Raw genomic sequence first — 19748 nt, forward strand, 5'->3', positions numbered from 1 at the left:
AACTTGTTATGAATTATTGTAAATAAAAATATGTTTTTGTTAGAAAAATGGAAAGAAAAACATGAATTGAATTAACTAGCAGCTCACAGGTGCACCTGGAGACTACACAAACTAGATCATACACTCTCATTTTCAATTAATCAAAGATGAGCCAATAAATACATATCAAATGAATAGGGAGCTCAGAACAAACTCCTACAACTTAGGAACTAATCCTAACTTGAGTTAAATTAAAACCATGTAACCATTTCTCCATTAATACAATATAATATTAATTATTTTCAACTCTCCCCCTTAATGGAGAAAGGATTATCTTGAAGTCCTAACATCTCCTTAAACAATTCAAACTTCACTTTCCCAAGAGGCCTTGTAAAAATATCAGCCATATTGTCACATGTTTTTATAGTATTCAATAAAATCTCTTTTCATTGGACTTTTTCTCTTACAAAATGAAACTAACTATCTATGTGTTTCGTGTTCTTATGAAACACTGGATTGTTCGCCAGCTTAATGGAACTCTGGTTGTCACAATTTATGACAGTCGCTTATTTCTACTCTTCTCCTGCATCACGGAGAAGCCTCCTCAACCAGATAGCTTCACATGTTGCTACACATACTGCTTGGTACTTGGCTTCAACTGAAGATAAAGACACGATGCTCTAATTTTTGCTGCTCCATGCTATAACCTGAGATCCAACACTTAATGCATAACCCGTGATAGATTGTCAATCATCCAGGTTACCTGCCAAATCAGAGTCTGAAAATCCTGCTAAAGTAACAATAGATGTATCAGTGTATAAAATAGCATAATCACAAGTACCATGAAAATACCTCAATACACTTTTTGTTGCAACCCAATTACTTTCAAGAGGTTTAGACATAAACTAGCTCAACATTCTAATAGAATATGCTAAGTCTAGTCTAGTTGTTGTCAAATATATCAGACTACCAACTAGATGCCTATACAAAGTAGCTTCCACCACCTTAGAGCCATCATCTTTGCACAATTTCAAATTATGTTACAAAGGTACTGATGTTGTCTTACATTTTTCCATTCTAAACTTTTTGAGCAATCCTCTGACATACTTCCCTTGGGTAAGAAAAGTCTACCCAGAGTCTCTCCACAGTTCCAGACCTAGACAATAATGTAAACTTCCGAGGTATTTAATCTCAAAAACTTATGACATCTGCAATTTGATTTCTTTGCTTAATGCATCTGCATTATCTATTATAATCATGTCGTCCACATACAAAGAAATCGAAATTATTTGCCCTTGTTCATCATACATGGTATATATATTTAGGTTATTCTTACCCTATGAAACCCATGCTGTAAGAAAAATGAATCAATCTTCTTGTTCCAAGACCTGGGTGCATGTTTTAAACCATAAAGGGCCTTTTTCAATATATAAACTAAATTCTCCTACCCTTGTTTAACAAACCCTTCATGTTGCATTAAATAAACCTCTTCCTTTAAATCACCATTTAAAAATGCAGACTTGATATTTAACTGGTGTAGCTTCCACTTATGTTTTGTAGCTACAACAATTAACATTCTAATAGTGTTCAGTTTGGCTATAGGAACAAAGGTTTCTTCATAGTCAATTACCTCTTTCTGTGAATAACCTTTTGCTACCAGTCTAGATTTAAACTTTTCTATACTTCCATCTGCATTAAATTTAGGTTTATAAATCCACTTGCAACCGATGGGTATTTTTCCTTCAGGCAATTCAACTAGCTCCCAAGTGTTATTTCTAGTTATAATTCAGTTTTTTCATTCATTGTGGCCCTCCACTCATGAGATTGACTAGCTTCTTTATAATTTGAAGGTTCTATAACATCTAAAATGTTTGACATTAAAGCATAGTCTCTCAATCTGGCTGGTATTTGAGTCTTCCTACCTGATCTTCTCGGTAATGGACTCACCTCAAATATGTCTGCTTCAGACCTTAGCGAGCTCGACTTACTGATTGCATCACCTGCCTCTTCCTCTTTTTGTTGTTGTTGTTGTTGCTACTGCTGTTGCATGTCCTTACTGCTTTCTTCCATAAACAATGGAATGTGCCACTCTTCAAGGTTTTTCTCCTTATTTCCTTCATCTGTCTACTCATGAATTAGCACATCTCGACTCGCAAAAACTTTATGATTCAAAGGATTAAACAATTTATACGCTTTAAACTTAGTGCAGTATCCTATAAATATGCATTCCGTGGCCTTAGGATCTAAATTATTCCTATCATCCTTGGGAATATGGGCAAAAGCTTTTGACCCAAAAACCCTTAAATGATTCACTGCAGGCTTATATCCATAAAATTCTTCAAAAGGAGTTTTAAAATTGAGACTTTTAGTTGGACTCCTATTTTTCAAGTATACTACAGTCAATGGCTTCAGCCCAAAAACCGTTAGATAGACCCTTACCTTGAAGCATAGTTCATGTGTTGATCTGAAATTGGGGCACTAAAGGCTTCTTGTGAACTTACAAGAATCGTTCCCACTTCCAAAGCTTAAATATTCCCAAGATATTATGATTAACCAATGTGGAATTAATAATGTTCTTGAAAATAAGGTGTATGTTGGTGTTTATTTTTAACTGTTTATGTGCTTTAAAATCTGTTGTTTATGTTGATATAACATGCATATAACTTGGAACAATGCAGCAAATCACCATCACACATAAGACAACAAGTTTAATATGGAGTTCACCCAAAACTCTTGGGCTATGTCTCCTTGAGCTCTAGTCAACTCAACTAGTCTCTTTGGGATTATGGCAAGGCCCTTTTACAAGCTCCATGCTCAACTCCATTGTATTACACAGAAACAATGGGTTTAGAACACCATCTCTTCCCTGGCTCTGAAGCTCTCAGGCTTTTTGGCTATGGCTCTCGCTCTGGCTCTAGGCTCTCCCTCTCACTCTCGCTCTGGCTCTAGCTCTTGGCTCTGGCTCTGGCTCTGGCTCTAGCTTTGGCTCTTCAGCTCTACCTTCTTTGAGCTCTCTCTCTCAGCCTCTGCGTGCCTCTGTAATCCGCTTGACCTCCAAGTGACTCCCTCAGCTGCTCTGCGCATTAGCTCTCGTTAGTCTTGCTCTCCTTTCTCAATCAAGCTCTCTACCTCCTTTGAGTTACTTTTCTAGCTTTTCGGTTACCCCAGTCGTTTCTCTACGTATCATCATCTCTTTGTGCCTCTGCGGCTTCCCGACTCCTTGTCAGTTCGACTGGCCATCTGGTTCTGTGGCTCTGTGGCTTCAAAATTAATCATCACTTGTAAAATGCCTACTTGCAGCGTGGCATGATGATCTGGAGTGGTTACAGAGGTTTCGGGGCCTTCTCTTAGGCAAAAAAACCCAAAAACGGAGGAAATTTCATTACACAGAGATTTCTGGAAAATACACTATCGAATGTGAAATCCGAACATGAAATTCCATTCAATCACCCCTAAAATCCCTATCAGGTCCACCATTAGGCATCATATTGCATCACATAAGCGTTTTGGGTAAAATCCCAAATACATACGAAATACGTGAAAAACTAGATAGAACTCTTTCTATTGGACTTGAAAATTTATCGCATCCGCCCTATAATCACATTGAGTCTGCCTTTGGCCACTATTGCAAGACCCACCGTCAATCTATGGGATCTTCGATCCAACGGTCAATATGTGATTTCGGGTGGCTTAAGGGTACGGAGGTTACCTGCCCGAAAAGGCGGTTTTCCTCTCTCCTCCGCTAGCCACACGTCGTTCATTGTATGGGATCGAGTGGAGCTAGCCCAATACCATTTACCACCTAAGGCCTGCCCGAAATCCCGCTTATGGAACTCAAATTTTATAAATCGCGCCTATAATTCCCCTTCGGGTCTAGCTTTATCGCTTCAGGCATCTTTCCTTTGTATTTTGGTTTTTACACCGAAAAGCGTTAATACACAGAAAATCCCTTTTATCGGAACTCAAAATTTATCAGCCCGGGTTTATAAAACCCATCAGATCCGACTTTCGCTAATCGCTAGTCGCATGTATATCGCCCCTTTTACATCATTGCGATTTGATGTTGCAATGTGATGTATCGCAATCGCTCGTCACATAGGCCCGTGGGTCCTTCCCTTTACTCGTGGCATTGCCGACGCTGATCCGCTGATATCGGCGATCACAATCGCATTGCCCAGGGTCCCGCCATCAAACACAAGCCTATCTCCAACCCGATATATTGGAGATCGGAGATCGGGGGTCTCTTCCCTTTCTGCTTAAGTCCGCCTCTTGGACCCTTCTCCAATGCGATTTCCCTTTATAAGGGTTTTTTCCATTTTTAGGGGATTTTGCATCTTTTTCCAAAGAACAAAGGGAAACTTCTTTCTGTGATAACTTCTACATCCTAAGTCCATTTTAGCCTATTCAAGTTGCAGTAGATTTAGAAGGAAAAGATCTCTACAATGGGGCTATTTCCAGGAACATCATTGGACTTTGATTTTCCTCTGTGAGGAACACTTAGACTTAGAAGTCTATCCAAAATCCATTTTGGATCACGCCTTCCCACTTAAAGAACTTTGGTCTCTAAAATACGGATATATTGATCTGAACAATAAATGAGAGTAACAACACCCTCTTCCTTCAGCCTCCATACACTTGCCTTGCATAGTGTCTTTGAACCAAAGCCTTTGACCACTCTCCTTCTTGGATATGCTGGTCCTCTTGGGAAGAACTGTCTTCCTTCTTGACCTCATGTAGAACTTCTGCTGAGATGGTCATAGAAGTTAGTTTGAACCTCTTTGCCTTGATAATTAATCCAAGGTGGCTCAAACAAATTTGAAGTACATCTGCTTCACAAAAAATTTCATTTGTACCTGTTTGAAAATCTGTCAACAAGAATTATTAACAACAACAGAAACAAAGACAACAATTGGATGGCCTAAACTCTTGCTTCAACAAAAGAAACAGATTTCACATCTTGTGAACACCTCCATGTCTTACATCTGCATACAAATGATGGACTAGATAACAAGCCCACAAAACATGCCTTTAAAACAAATGACCCTTCAAGTCAAGCATGTATAAAAACACCGTTAGGACTCTTTTTCAAAAGATGAAACACTTCATTATCATCTCCATCTTGGAGACCGAGTTAACTTCTCCCTAGTCAACATTACATGCATGTTACAACAAAGCAATCAACCTTTCAAGTTAATTACACATGCATGTTCAAATACAAGGATATCATCAGCATCCCTGTGTTCATGCACATCAAGCTCATGCATGAATTTCATCCTTCAACTTTCGCTTAAGCACACTGTACTATCGAAGCTTAATGAAATATAATGTTGCAGTAACAAAGTGAGTCTCCTACTCAACTTCTCCATTCACCTTCTTGGGAAAATCCTGCAACTTGCATTCCATTAACAAAAAAATGCAAATAGATGCATGAATAGACATGCAATCTTAATCAGATAAGAACTCTAACCGTTTCTTACCAATTCCTTTCAAAGGTACTACCTTTGTCTGCACATCAACATGAACATGTGAATCATCCTAAAACACATCATCCATGGAATCTTCCTTTCCATTTCTGCCACCTTCTCTTTCCACTTTCTTCAGCTTTTGTGGAAGCATTGTTGGATTCAGAGTCCAACACCTTTCAACAAGATTCCCTTGCTTATGGCAGTGAGTGCATTGCATGTGCATCCTCTTAACAACATGATTTTCCTTGTAGCATGTACCTTTGGCTTCTTTCTTCCTTTCCTTGAAAAGTTTCTTGTATGTCTCCATTCTCTTCCAACATCTAGAAACATTATGGTTATCCAAACCACAAAAGGAACAAGCAATTCTTTTCTGATATCTATGTGGAAATTTTTCATGCTTTGCGATATCAAAAGGAATATGGTTAGAACCAGATTTATACCTTTCTCTTTAACCTTCATTGCCTTCATGAGGAGGTGAAGCAATGAAGAAGTGGCTTCCTTTGGAACACCATCAATCTCTTCAAGGTTGTTAGCGTCCCCATAACTCTCTGGTTCAAGTGTGTGCTTCTGAACACCTGCATCCTGCAAATGATGTTTCAAGCTATTACATTCCTCCTAAATACAATCATCACACTCTTGAGGTAGAGGACCTGAAATGAAACTCCTTCTTGGAATTGTTTCAATGGCCTTCATGGTAGCTTTGGAACTCTTTCCATAAGACTGTCCATAGCCAAGACCCAAATACTTAGGCCTTTCCTCAACCATTATTGGTTCAACAATACCTTGTGCATGCTTTCCCAAGCCCTTTCCTTCATAGCCCATCTTGGACATTAGCTTGGAACCTATGCCTCTAGTATGTTTTTCAAAAGAACCAATATAAGCATTCTTAGAGGAATTTGAAGACAAACTGGAATGGTTTACCTCTTTGTCAAGTTGATACTTGACCAAGGCTTCTTTGGCAACAAAGGGTTGTGAATCCAACTCATGCATCCTTTTTAGGTTCATATTTGCAATATGAAGTTGCCTCTCCATTTCCTTCAATTTGTCAAAAAACAACTGCTTCTATTCCTTCATGCAATTCAACTGCTCTCTAAGTATGCTGCTCTTTCTTCCATCCTCATACATTTCTCTCACCTTGTCCATCATGATGAACAAGTCTTGCTTCATGTCTACATCAAAGAGTCTTGTGATCCAAGAGGAATTTGAGGATACACTTGTAGAAGTTGTCATTATGGCAATGAACAAAAGAAATTCAAAGAAGATTAATAAAGAGCTTATTTAAGCACCCTTTTCCAACAAACCTCTTGTGCTTCAAGGATTGCTTTGAGGTCCTTTGGGATAGAAGAATGCCTTCAGCCGTTCTTCCTTCTTGTCCTTCATGGACTGAGCTATCAATAGCTTTCCCTTTACCTCTACAAAGTCAAACAGTAGTCAGTCTGCAAACAAGCATACAATCAACCTCTGACTATTTAAACGCCTTTCAAACAAGCAATCTTTGCTCTATCAATTAAGCATTCTGATATAACCTTCTTTGAAGGTGTGGTTAATCAATATTAAGCTCTGATACCACCTGATCTGAAATTGGGGCACTAAAGGCTTCTTATGAACTTACAAGAATCTCTCCCACTTCCAAAGCTTAAATATTCCCAAGATATTATGATTAACCAATGCGAAATTAATAATGTGCTTGAAAATAAGGTGTATGCTGGTGTTTATTTTTGAATGTTTATGTGCTTTAGAATCTGTTGTTTATGTTGATATAACATGCATATAACAATGGAACAATGCAGAAAATGAACATCACACATAAGACAAGTTTCATATGGAGTTCACCCAAAACTCTTGGGCTACGTCTCCTTTAGCTCTAGTCAACTCAAATAGACTCTCTGGGATTATTGCAAGGTCCTTTTACAAGCTCCACGCTCAACTCCACTGTGTTACACAAAAACAATGGGCTTAGAACACCATCTCATCCCTGGCTCTTAAGCTCTCAGGATTTCTGGCTTTGGCTCTCGCTCTTGCTCTTGGTTTTGGCTCTCACTTTGGCTCTGGTCCTTGGCTCTGGATTTGGCTCTCATTTTATCTCTGGCTCTTCAGCTCTAGCTTCTTTGAGCTCTCTCTCTCGGCCTCTGCATGCCTCGGTAATCCGCTTGACTTCCAAGAAACTCCCTCATCTGCTCTGCGCATTAGCTCTCATTAGCCTTGCTCTCCTTTCTCAATTGAGCTCTCTGCCTCCTTTGAGGTACATTTCTAGCTTTTCGGCCACCCTAGTCATTTCTCTGTGTATCATCATCTCTTTGTGCCTTTGCGGCTTCCCTGCTCCTTGCCAGTTTGACTAGACATCTGGCTTTGTGGCTCTGTGGCTTAAAAATGCATCGTCGCCTGTAAAATGTCCTCTTGCAGCATGACATGATGATCTGGAGTGGTTACAGAGGTTTTGGGGCCTTCTCTTAGGAAAAAAACCCGAAAACGGAGAAAATTTCATTACACAGAGATTTCTGGAAAATACACTATCGGACGTGAAATTCGGACGTGAAATTCCATTCAATCGCCCCTAAAATCCCTATCGGGTCCACCATTAGGCAACATATCGCACCGATTAAGTGTTTTGGGTAAAATCCCAAATACACGGGAAATACGTGAAAAACCTGACAGAACTCTTTCTATCAGACTTGAAAATTTACCTCATCCACTCTATAATCACATCGGGTCCACCTTTGGCCACTATCACAAGCCCCACCATCGACCTACGGGATCTCCAATCCAACAGTCAATATGCGATTTCAGGTGGCTTAAGGGTACGAAGGTTACCCGCCCGAAAAGGCAGTTTTCCTCTCTCCTCCACTAGCCACGCGTCGTTCATTGTATGGGATCGGGCGGAGCCAGCCCAATACCATTTACCACCTAAGGCCCGCTTGAAATCTCACTTACGAAACTCAAATTTTATAAATCATGCCTATAATTCCCCTTCGGGTCCAGCTTTATCGCTTCAGGCATCTTTCCTTTGTATTTTGGTTTTTAAACCAAAAAGCTTTAATACACAGAAAATCCCTTTTACCGAAACTCAAAATTTATCAGGTCGAGTTTATAAAACCCATCGGGTCTGGCTTTTGCTAATCGCTATTCACATGTAAATCACCCCTTTTACATCGCTGCGATGCAACGTTGTGATGTGATGTATCGCACTTCCTCGTCGCATAGACCCGGGGGTCCTTCCATTTACTCGTGGCATCACCGATGTCGATCCGCCAATATCGGTGATTGCAATCACATTTCCTGGGGTCCCGCCATTGAACACATGCCTATCTTCGACCCGATATATCAGAGATCAGGGGTCCCATCCCTTTCTGCTTAAGTCCACCTCTTGGACCCTTCTCCGATGCGATTTCCCTTTATAAGGGTTTTCACCATTTTTAGGGGATTTTGCCTCTTTTTCCAAAGAATAAAGGGCAACATCTTTCTGCAATAACTTCTACATCCTAAGTCCATTTTAGCCTATTCAAGTTGTAGTAGATTCAGAAGGAAAATATCTCTGCAATGGGGCTATTTCCAGGAACATCCTTGGAATTTCATTTTCCTTTGTGAGGAACAGTTAGACTTAGAAGTCTATCCAAAATCCATTTTGGATCATGCGCACTCCACAAGGGTTATGTTCTTTCGTTCAAAAACTCCATTCTACTGCAGAGTGTGAGGTACTGTGTACTGTTGAATAATCCCATGATTCCTGTAAAATTTCATGAACTCTCCCAACCTGTATTCTCCCCCTTAATCAGAGCGGAGAATCTTAATGAATTTCTCTGTCTTCTTTTCAACTATATTCCTAAATTCTTTAAAGCATTGAAATGTCTGACTCTTCTTTCAAATAAAATATACCCAAGATAATCTAGTGCAATCATCAGTAAAGAGTAGAAAATAATATGCATCACCTAGTGACCTAGTCTGCATAGGTCCACATATATATGTATGCACAAGCTCCAAAATATATCTTTTCTTCCTATCAACATTCAAAAGAAACTCTGCCCTATGCATTTTCCCTAATGCACATCCATCACAAAATAAAAGAACATTCTGAAAAGCTGGCAATCCATCAACCATACCTTTTCTTTGTAGCAGCATGACATCTTGTAGGTTCAGATGACTGAATATTTGATGCCAAAGATTCTCGGTTGTTAGTCATGTTGAAGCCATAGCTTGGTGTGGAATGGTCTTGACATTCAACCTATACAAGCCTCCCACATGCACTCCTGATGCAACTAGTTCTTTCTTGTTGTCCTTATGACAGAATATAATATGAAGAATTTGACTTGCAAATCTTGATCTGCCATCATTGAAACTGAGATCAAGTTCTTCTTGATCCCAAGTATGTACATCACATTTTTAATATATCTGGTATGACCATTAGGTATCATCATCAAAATATCATTGTACCCCTTGACATGATAACCTTTGTCATCACCTAGATACATGTTAGCTCCGCAAGCAGTTTCTTCAAAAAAATTGAACCAATGTTTATTACATGTCATATGTGAAGATGTGCTTGAATCTACGAACCATATTTTGGACTCATCCTCCTTAAGAGCTAAAAGAGCATAATCAGCTACAAATAATTGAAGATCATGATTATGACCTCCATCGGCAAAATTCCCTATGTGATTTCTCTGTTTATTTCTAGCCTCATCTTCATGTTTCTTAAAACAAAACTTAGCTAAGTGACCGGTTTTCCCATAGTAAAAACATTTAATGTCAAATTTATTACCATTGTTACTTGGAGACATGCCTCTAAATGGTCTCTTCTAAAAAATGCCACTGCCTTTCTGTCCATGTGGTTGTTTCCCTTTGTATGGCTTCTTCTTCACCATCAGAGCAAGATCGACACTTTGTGGTCTCAAATTTTGCCACTGCTCTTCTTCCTGTATTAGGATTCCTGTTAGCTCTTCAAATGTAGGGGTATCCTTCCTTGCATACAAGCATGTGATGAAAACATGGTATTCATCCGTCATCTCATTCAATATAATTGTGACAAGATTGGGATCAGACACCTTCTCCCCGATGTCTCCCAATCTGTCCTTCTGGTCCTTGACCCATGCAATGAATCTGACAATGGATTCATTCTCCTCCATCCTCATGGAAAACAACTTGCCTTTGAGTGACAAGATGCGATTGGTGTTCTGTGTCTAGAATAGGTTCTTGAGTGTAGTCCATATGTCACTAGACAATTTACAGTCTCTGATATGTGGGATAATATTGTCTTTAGCATACATCTTAAATAATACTTTCACCTTATTCTCCCTTTTATCCCAATCTTGCATTAGTGTTGCCATGGTCAGCTTCTACTCATCGCCACTGCTGATCGACCAAGCACTTGATCCCTCAAGCAACGTTTGTAGGTTGAATTTCCAATTGGTGTAATTGGTCCCATTGAGTTTATTAGACTCGTTGAGATAAGATTTTGTAAAATTGTTCATTTTTGACTCATCAAAATCCCAATCCCTTGTTCTACAATTGATTCTCAACAAGTGAACAATTACAAGCTACAAAAAAGCAATCTCAAAACATACCAGAACCTTTGAATCAATCACAAATCTGCCACCAAACTGCCCGATCTGAAACTCAAAACCATAAAAAACATGTCATCACTCTTTTAGACCAAAAAACAATGATGGTTTAAAATCCCTGTAAGGAGAGGTCGATCATCGTGGGTTTGACCTTGAGATCCATGATGATCATTGCTACTATAAAGCAAAAAACCGCGATGACCTCTTTGTGCTCAGTTGGAGAAATGCCGAGACCTGTGAGAAAATGAATTTCTCTTGTGAGTAAGGTACGTCGCTTCGACCACCTAGACTCTGAAATTGTGAGCACTGAGGCTCTTTTGTTGCCACTAGGACACTGTAGCCATGAAGGCTCTGTAGCCACGAAGTCTCTGTAGCCACTAGAGCTCTAATGTCGCCAATAAGTCTTTGCAGGTAAATCAGGCTCGCCAAATCTGAGCTCTCATACCATGTTAGAAAACTAGAAAGAAAAACATGAATTGAATTAACTAGCAGCTCACAGGTGAGCAAGCTACACCTGGAGACTACACAAACTAGAGCGTAGACTCTCATATTCAATTAATCAAAGATGAGCTAATAAATACATCTCAAAAGAATAGGGAGCTCGGAATAGACTCCTACAACCTAAGAACTAATCCTAACTTAAAGATTTATGTTACAACCATGTAACCATTTTTCCATTAATACAATATAATATTAATTATTTTCAACTATTTTATTAAATATCTAGAAAAAGTGTTGAATGAGATATTATTGAAACTCATCCATATCCATTTGAATTTTATTTAAAGATAAATAAATATTAAAAAAAAGTATAATGATATATTAATTAATTCTAAAATTTATAAGATTATTATTATATATATTAATTTATTATCCAAAATTTTAAACGATAGTGATGGGATGGAAAAGCATCCAAAAAACTATATTGATTAATATTTGGTAACCTTTTAAGTGTAACTTTTTACAAAAATGATTGCTCGTTATCAAATGAGGGTTAGCGTAATTTATAGAGAGGTTTTTGAAAAACCTTTGAAATTTTATCAAAATTCATTTAAATTTTGATATTAAATTAATTACTTAATTTTGAGTAGTTGTTTCTTGTAACTACATAGAAATATAATTCAAATTTAACTTATTATTAAAATTAGATCTTGTAAATTAATATCAATTTGTTTAAAACATTTCTACTTCTTGTTTGCAAGAAAGTTTTGCTTATGATTCTAAAACAAAATTAACTCTAGACATTTCATGAAATTTAAGCAAGAAGGTTAAGATTAGCAAGTCTAAAATAATTCACCCCAATGGGGTCAACCTCAATGAAAGTGGGAGTTTTGGGGGTTGTGCCAACCACTCCAAAATGGAGAATGTGAAGGGGGAGGCATGACCATTGATATTAAATTAATTACTTAATTTTGAGTAGTTGTTTCTTGTAACTACATAGAAATATAATTCAAATTTAACTTATTATTAAAATTAGATCTTGTAAATTAATATCAATTTGTTTAAAACATTTCTACTTCTTGTTTGCAAGAAAGTTTTGCTTATGATTCTAAAACAAAATTAACTCTAGACATTTCATGAAATTTAAGCAAGAAGGTTAAGATTAGCAAGTCTAAAATAATTCACCCCAATGGGGTCAACCTCAATGAAAGTGGGAGTTTTGGGGGTTGTGCCAACCACTCCAAAATGGAGAATGTGAAGGGGGAGGCATGACCACCCCCGCATGTGCATTAAACATGCGAAATAATCCTTTCTTGAAGTAATTTTGTATACTTGATGCCCACTTGGGAGAGCGAGTTGTGTGGGATTTTTACAACAAATGATTGATGCAAAAAATCCCGCGATGATCGACCTCTCCTTAGAGGGATGTGATGATTCCAAATCTTTGACCTAATTCCCTCATTAAAATTTAGTTTCACAGGTAGGATAAGATCAATATCCATGTTGGTGTATTCCTTTTGAGAAAAGTACATGGTGATGCCTCATCAACAAGTGACACTAGGTCAACAAGGGATGCAATAAGATAGGACACATATTTTGAGAAATCTGTTGTTAGTATATAATTGGAATAAAAAAATGTAGGTTAGAATAGAAAGTGATAGAAATTGAGCAACATGATTTCTCAATCCAATATGAAGAAAATATGTAGAAGTAAATCTAGCATGTTGGTGTAAAAAAGGAGTTGATGAAATAGAGTATTGGTCCATCAATTGGTAGCTAATAGAAAAAAGATTTTGGATCCATGAACCATATGAGATTGATTTGTTTTCTATGTGCATGAAATTTAATATTTAGTAGTTAATTATAATATCTCAGTTTCACTTGTTATTTTTTTTTGGTGCAATGGTGTACCAAAATCCAATCTATTATAATTTTGTTGTTCCTTTCATAGTTTTATCCTCTACAATGTCCTAGGCTAGGAAGGAGATCGAAAGAGGTAACTTCAAACCACTTTTAGTTCAGTAGCTATCCCTGCTCAACCACAGATGGATCTCTCTAAGGATTTCATAGTCAATGACTGGAAGAGAAATGGATTTTAGGGTAGATATAGCAGTTTTAGATGATTTTTTGAAAATTTAGGGTTTTTGGGTTGCTGGACCAAGGATGAGAAAAAACAATTAGGTCAAGGTCTCAAAGGGTTGCAATAGCAGGGATAAAGAGGAGAAAGAATGCAATGTCTTGTGATGGATCTACGAGTTTGGTCAATGTAGTGTAGGGTCTGAAAATATTAGAAGATCATAATGAGCATGTGTACCATGAATTCATTAATCTAGAAGAAGAAATACACAGAAATGATTTTCCAAATAAATAGAGCTTTATATATAAATAATTATGCCTATATAACTGAAAGGAAAATTACTAAGCAAAGAAAAACATTGTTGTGAAACCAGCTCACAAAAAGATAGAAAAGATATATCAATGCCTTATAAATAAGCCTCTTCAAGGGGGCAACCCCCTTTACATTACACAAATGAGCAATTCTTAGATGATACAAATGTCAAGACCTCCTTTCCATATATAGGATTCTAAGGGGTCATAATATAATCAGAGCCGACATAAAAATAATAATGTAAGGGAACAATAATAACAATAGTGGGCTTCTATGGGGCACAATAATAACAATATGGGGACTACATGGGCACAACAATATAATAAGGGGGTGCACTAATAAAAATAAGGGGTTACACTAGTAGTACGGGGACCTAACATGCCCCTCTCCTTCAAAAAGTGTTTTCCTCAATGCTTGAGTAGTTATGGATGCTTCTGTATAAAATTCTTGTCCTCCCATCTGGAATCTTCAGCGAGTAAGTCCTTCCACTTTATGAGATACTCTGAAATTGATCGATTTTGTAGCTGTCGGGTTCCTATTTCTGTGACTGCTCCAGGTTCCAATATGATTTTTCCGTCCTCGTCAAGTTCTGGCAATATTGTTTAAATTGGGATCCTTTGCAACTTTTGAATGAGTGGTCACACTTCTTCATCCTTCTTCCATTCATCCTTTGCTTCGTTTATCCAATCTGGTTGGATAATGGAAATAGCACAAAACAATGCTTCCACATCCTCATCCTTTCTTGAGAGTGCCTCTGCAACAACTTTTTTCTTCCCATTTTTGTTGACGATTTCAAAGTCATAACCCAACATATTTGTGACCCATTTTTTCTGTTCTTCTAAAGATAATATTTGTTCTAAAAGGTATTTAAGTCTATCATGATCCATTTTTACCTTGAAGTGTCTTCCCATTAGGTAAGGTCGCCATTTCTTAAGTGCATGTAGTAATCCCAACATTTCCTTCTCATAAATAGCTTGCTTGAGATGTAGCCATAAAAATACCCAATCACCTACATCAAAACTTGTTTCACTGCGATGTTGATTTGCCTGTTGTTTCATTCGATTCTGCACCAAAGTGGCGTTATCCTTTAAAAGTTGGAGAACTTGTTGTTGATGCTCGATGTGATCTTTCACTTCTCGAACATTTTTCTTCTTGATATTTCCTTCTATCTTGATAGTTTGAGGAGTCTTAATTTTGGCGAACGCATTACAAGATATGTCAGATTCATTTCTTCTTTCTTGATGTGATCTTTCACTTCTTGAACCTTTTTCTTCTTGATATGTCCTTCCATCTTGAGAGTTTGAGGAGTGGTAATTCTTGCCAATGGTTTACAAGATATGGTCGGATTCATTTCTTCTTTCTCTACGGTTGGTTCCTGGTGTATATCCTCTTCTTTTGATGTTTCTTGATCATTTTCTTCCTCCTTTTCACAATCAATGTAAAATAATTCTTCTCGGCACACTTATGACCTTTAATGTATTTGTTATCACAATTGTAACAAAGCCCTTTTGGTCTTTTTTCTTCCAATTGTTGTGGTGTCAACCTTGTAGGTTGTGGAAGGCTAGGAGAAACAACACTTCCATCCTTATAGTTGTGAGGGGTATACATCCTTGTTGCCATAATTTTGCTTTCCACTTTTCTTTCCAACCTGAATGCCTTCTCCAATGAATCAGGTTCCCAAAGACAAACCTCGTGTTGAATGTTATCCTTTAAAGTCCCTATGGAGACATCAATCCTCTACTTCTCTGGAATATCATTTTCCTTTATATTCAATTTTTGAAAGTCCTCAATGTGCTATGCCATTGACCACTTTTCTTTGAGATTTATCAATTTGCTAAAGAAGGTATTTCTCTTTGTATCCTCATAATGTGCTATCATTTCCTCCATGAAAATTGACCACCTAATAAGTGGTTTACGAGAACAAATCCCTTTATACCATAAAAATTGATCTGGTTCTAAATATGAAGATGCAATCTGTAACTTTTGTAACAGTTGCACCTTATGTAGATCAAAATATTGCTCCATCTGTAGTATCCAATTGACCGGATTCTTGTCATCAAACTTCCTCATATCGCCTTTTCTTGATTTTAGAAGCTCAATCTTGAAATGACTGTCACTCCGTAATTTCAGATCTTCCAGGTCCGAAATCGTGACCTGTAGTAACCCTCTACATCTTCTTTCTAATGCCACTAGTCTGATGGAAATTGGATTCTCCAAGAAAGAGTTACACACAATCTCCCAAGATGACTTGATTATATACCTTTTCAGAAGATCTAACTTGTATGAAGTGCCATGTGTCACTATTTTGATCTACAGATCTGAAAAATATACATAGAAAACTAAAATCCTTCCTCTTTCTGTAACTTCTGACAAAAATTTAATTTGATGCTCAGAGAGACAAGTGTGACAATTTTCCCCAGGTCACTTGTTTGGGACGTAATCCAGGAGCCTGCAGAAAACCTAAATGCCTTGGACTGTATCTTTGAAAATACAATGAAACAAGATCTAAAATTCAGGCCTGCGCTTCCCCACGAGTTCTTCTCAAATGGGTTTTAATTTTAGAGTCTGAACCTTCGTAGAAAACAAATTATAGCGACAAGTTCACGTTGACCTGTTTGAGATGAAATTATGGAGCTTACAAAACAACCCCAAATTCCGCTGATCATATCTCCTAAAATATAGTGAGACAAGATCTGAAATTCAGACCCGAGGTTTAGCGCGATTTTGTCTCAAATGGGTTTTTCTTAGCTTCTGAAATGGCACAGAAGAAAAGTTATGGCGAAAATTCCACGAAGACCTGTTTCGAGCAGCAAAACCCTAGAATCCAAAGCTATGATACCACAAGGCCTCCTTTCTATATATAGGAGTCTAAGGGGTCATAATATAATCAGAACTGACATAACAATAATAATGTAAGGGAACAATAATAACAATAGTGGGCTTCTATGGGGCACAATAATAACAATATGGGGACTACATGGGCACAACAATATAATAAGGGGGGTGCACTAATAAAAATAAGGGGTTACACTAGTTGTATAGGGACCTCGCAAACATGTTAAGAAATATGGATTCATTTATAAGAAACTGACATAGAAAGAAAACAACATCATAAACGCACTGCACTTGAATTCCTAAAAAATAGCTGCAACTACTCCTTTGATTCACTGTGTTAAAGCATAAGATACAAGTCCTCTCCTCTGAAGTCCAACCCTTCTCTCTAAATAACAAATGATACATATAGACTCAAACAAACAATTCCACACCTTCAAGAGTCGAATCCCTAAGTGATGGAACAATTTCCAAGAATCTCTCAACCAACAAGTGAGAGTGAGAAGGTCAAAAACAAACTCTTCTCTTAGACTTTGATTTGATTTTTGCTTCATTTATGAGGCCTAATTAACCATAAAAAAACCTATCATGCTAATTTATTCATGATTACATCATATAGAATTCGAACTACTGAAGTTACATCATCAAACTACCTTTGACCAAGTCAAACTAGAAATCTGATAAATTACACAATGAAATTTTTTTAATTAAAAACTCAGAAAATTCCAGAAGTGCAGCGCCAACTTTGAGGCCAGTTTTAGGTGCCTTCCCGAAGTCAAATTTGATATCTGAAAGAATAGTAAACTATCCTTGCCTGTCTAGTTTCCAGAATATCTTTAATTTTTTAAAATTACCCATGGGAAGGCCTTCAAAAACTGATTCTCCCAAGGTGTCTCCAAAAGCGCAGCGCCTATCAAAAAGAGGGGAAAAATGTTGATTTTTGACCCATTTTTCTCTTTTTTCTCAAAATCTGAGCCCTATTTGAGAAATCTGGGGAAATGGGTTTTGAGAGGAGGCCATCATATTTCCAAAAATTCAAACCACTTTTCATTTGGAGCTCTGAGGAAAAGTGCAACACCTTCTATAACTAGTGTAATTTCTTAATTTTGCACCAAATTTCGCAAAAAACAAAAAATTCTAAGAAAACCCCCAAAATTGGTCTAGAAGTTCCAAATGAGGTATATTATGCTCTCATGGATGCTTCAGAAAGCATCTCCAAGTTTTCCCTCTCATCTTTTCTTTTTAGGGTTTCCTTCAGCTTGTTTTGCATTTGCTTGACCTTGATGTTGCAAATCTTGTTTCTGGTTTGGTAGTGGTGGGCCATGTGCCTCAACAACTAGTTGTCCCTGTTAGCCTTGTCAAGAAGCTGCTCTAGATGTCTATTTACTTTGCCTAGCCAATATTCTCTGTCTTCGTTGATCTCCATGGCAATTTTGTCTTCAATATCCAAATCTTCATCAAGTAGATTTTGGTCTTTTTCCTTCTGCAATGCTTTTTTAAGACCCTTTGTCCTAGGCTTCTTTTTTCCAACCGTCTTCTCTTTTTCATCATGATCTAACACTACTTTACATTTGACCTCTTACTTCAACATATTGGATTTCTCTTTTTCCGTGATTAGCTATTTCGCCTTGAGTTGATTGTTTTCTTGCTCAAGGAATGAAATGATAAAGTTGGCCCTTGCCAAATTGTCCATGAGCTCTCTGATCTGGGTATCCTTCTCCTTGATAGCTTGTTTCAAGGTTGAATGTTCATCTGTTGCCTCCAATTCAACTAGGTCAAAATCATGCTCAACTTGCTCCTCATCCTATAAATGTGATCCTTATTGTGCCAATGTAGAAGGCTTGGCCCTTTTCACAACTTGAGAAGTAAACACAAGTCTTTTTCCTCTTTCGTATATTTTGGTCACCTCGGGTCTAGGTGCCTTAGGAACCTCCTCTGATTTTCTTGATGACCCTACCTCCATAGGTCGTGCTGATGTGTCTTGGTGAAGTAGTCTCATGCCTTTGCAAATATGTTTCAATGAAGGTATCCCATGCCATGTTCTTTTTTTCCAACTAGTGGAGGACTACAACCTTTCTCAAACTATGATGGAAAATGCTAGGGTAATGCTCTTTGTTTTTCATTTGCAACTTTTCAAACATTTTGATGAGACTTCTAGACAATTAGTTACACAGGTTAAGAGGTTTCACAGCTGCGAAATGCATTAGCATCCTAATGCGGTATTGATACAATCTAGAAAATCTCCCTTCAAAAGTGAAAAACTTCATCACAACCTTCATCAGTGGTGCATACTTTTCCAATAGGTATCTAAATGGAATGATCTATGAATGAGCCTCTCTGTAGGATAATTTCAAGAAAGGATTGTATTGCTCAAGGTCTAGGCTCATGCCTTTGAACCAATACTCCCCATGATTTGGTATCCCTGTGGCAAGAGATATGGTAGCAACTAAGAGTGTGAAATCAATCCCTGCTATGGTGGCTTTTTCTCCCTTTAGATTGGTGGCAATCCAATCAGTGAGTTTCTCATGAAAACCTACTTCACCCACTCTTTCACAAAACCCTAGGCAGCTAACATATTCAAAGCACTGTCTAATGAATGGTGAAGAGTTGATCTCATTGTAGTTTTTAGGCTCATGCCTTAGAATCCTCCACCCTTTATGATATTTTATATTTTCTGATGGTGAAGAATCTCCCTCCATTTTGAAAACCCTAGATGACAGGAAAATGGAAAAAACAGTGAGAAATGAGTGAAGTGGTGAAATGGGGGAGTTAGGGAAGGGAAATGGTGATAGGGAAATTTTGGGAGATGGACAGGGGTTTTAGAAATCTTTAGTAATTTAAATGGAGGGAAATGAGCAAGAAAATTTAAAAACATTCGTAACTAGGGAAACTGCTCAGTTTGATAGGTAAGAGCTAGCGTTTGTAAGAAGGTGAAGTAAACTAAAGGGAAATGATTTGTTTGGTGGATGGGATGGTGATTTGTATGCAAAAAGAGGTAGGGATAGAAATTTCTAGGGTTATAATGTTCCATTTGATCATTTACAAGCTTTAAAACGTGAAATTCATACAAACCTTGTTGAAAATAGC

This window comes from Pinus tabuliformis, chromosome 2_1 (genome assembly GCF_031772625.1).
Source record: "Pinus tabuliformis cultivar Carrire ecotype Pingquan chromosome 2_1, CPIR1, whole genome shotgun sequence".
In the NCBI taxonomy this organism is placed as follows: domain Eukaryota; kingdom Viridiplantae; phylum Streptophyta; class Pinopsida; order Pinales; family Pinaceae; genus Pinus; species Pinus tabuliformis.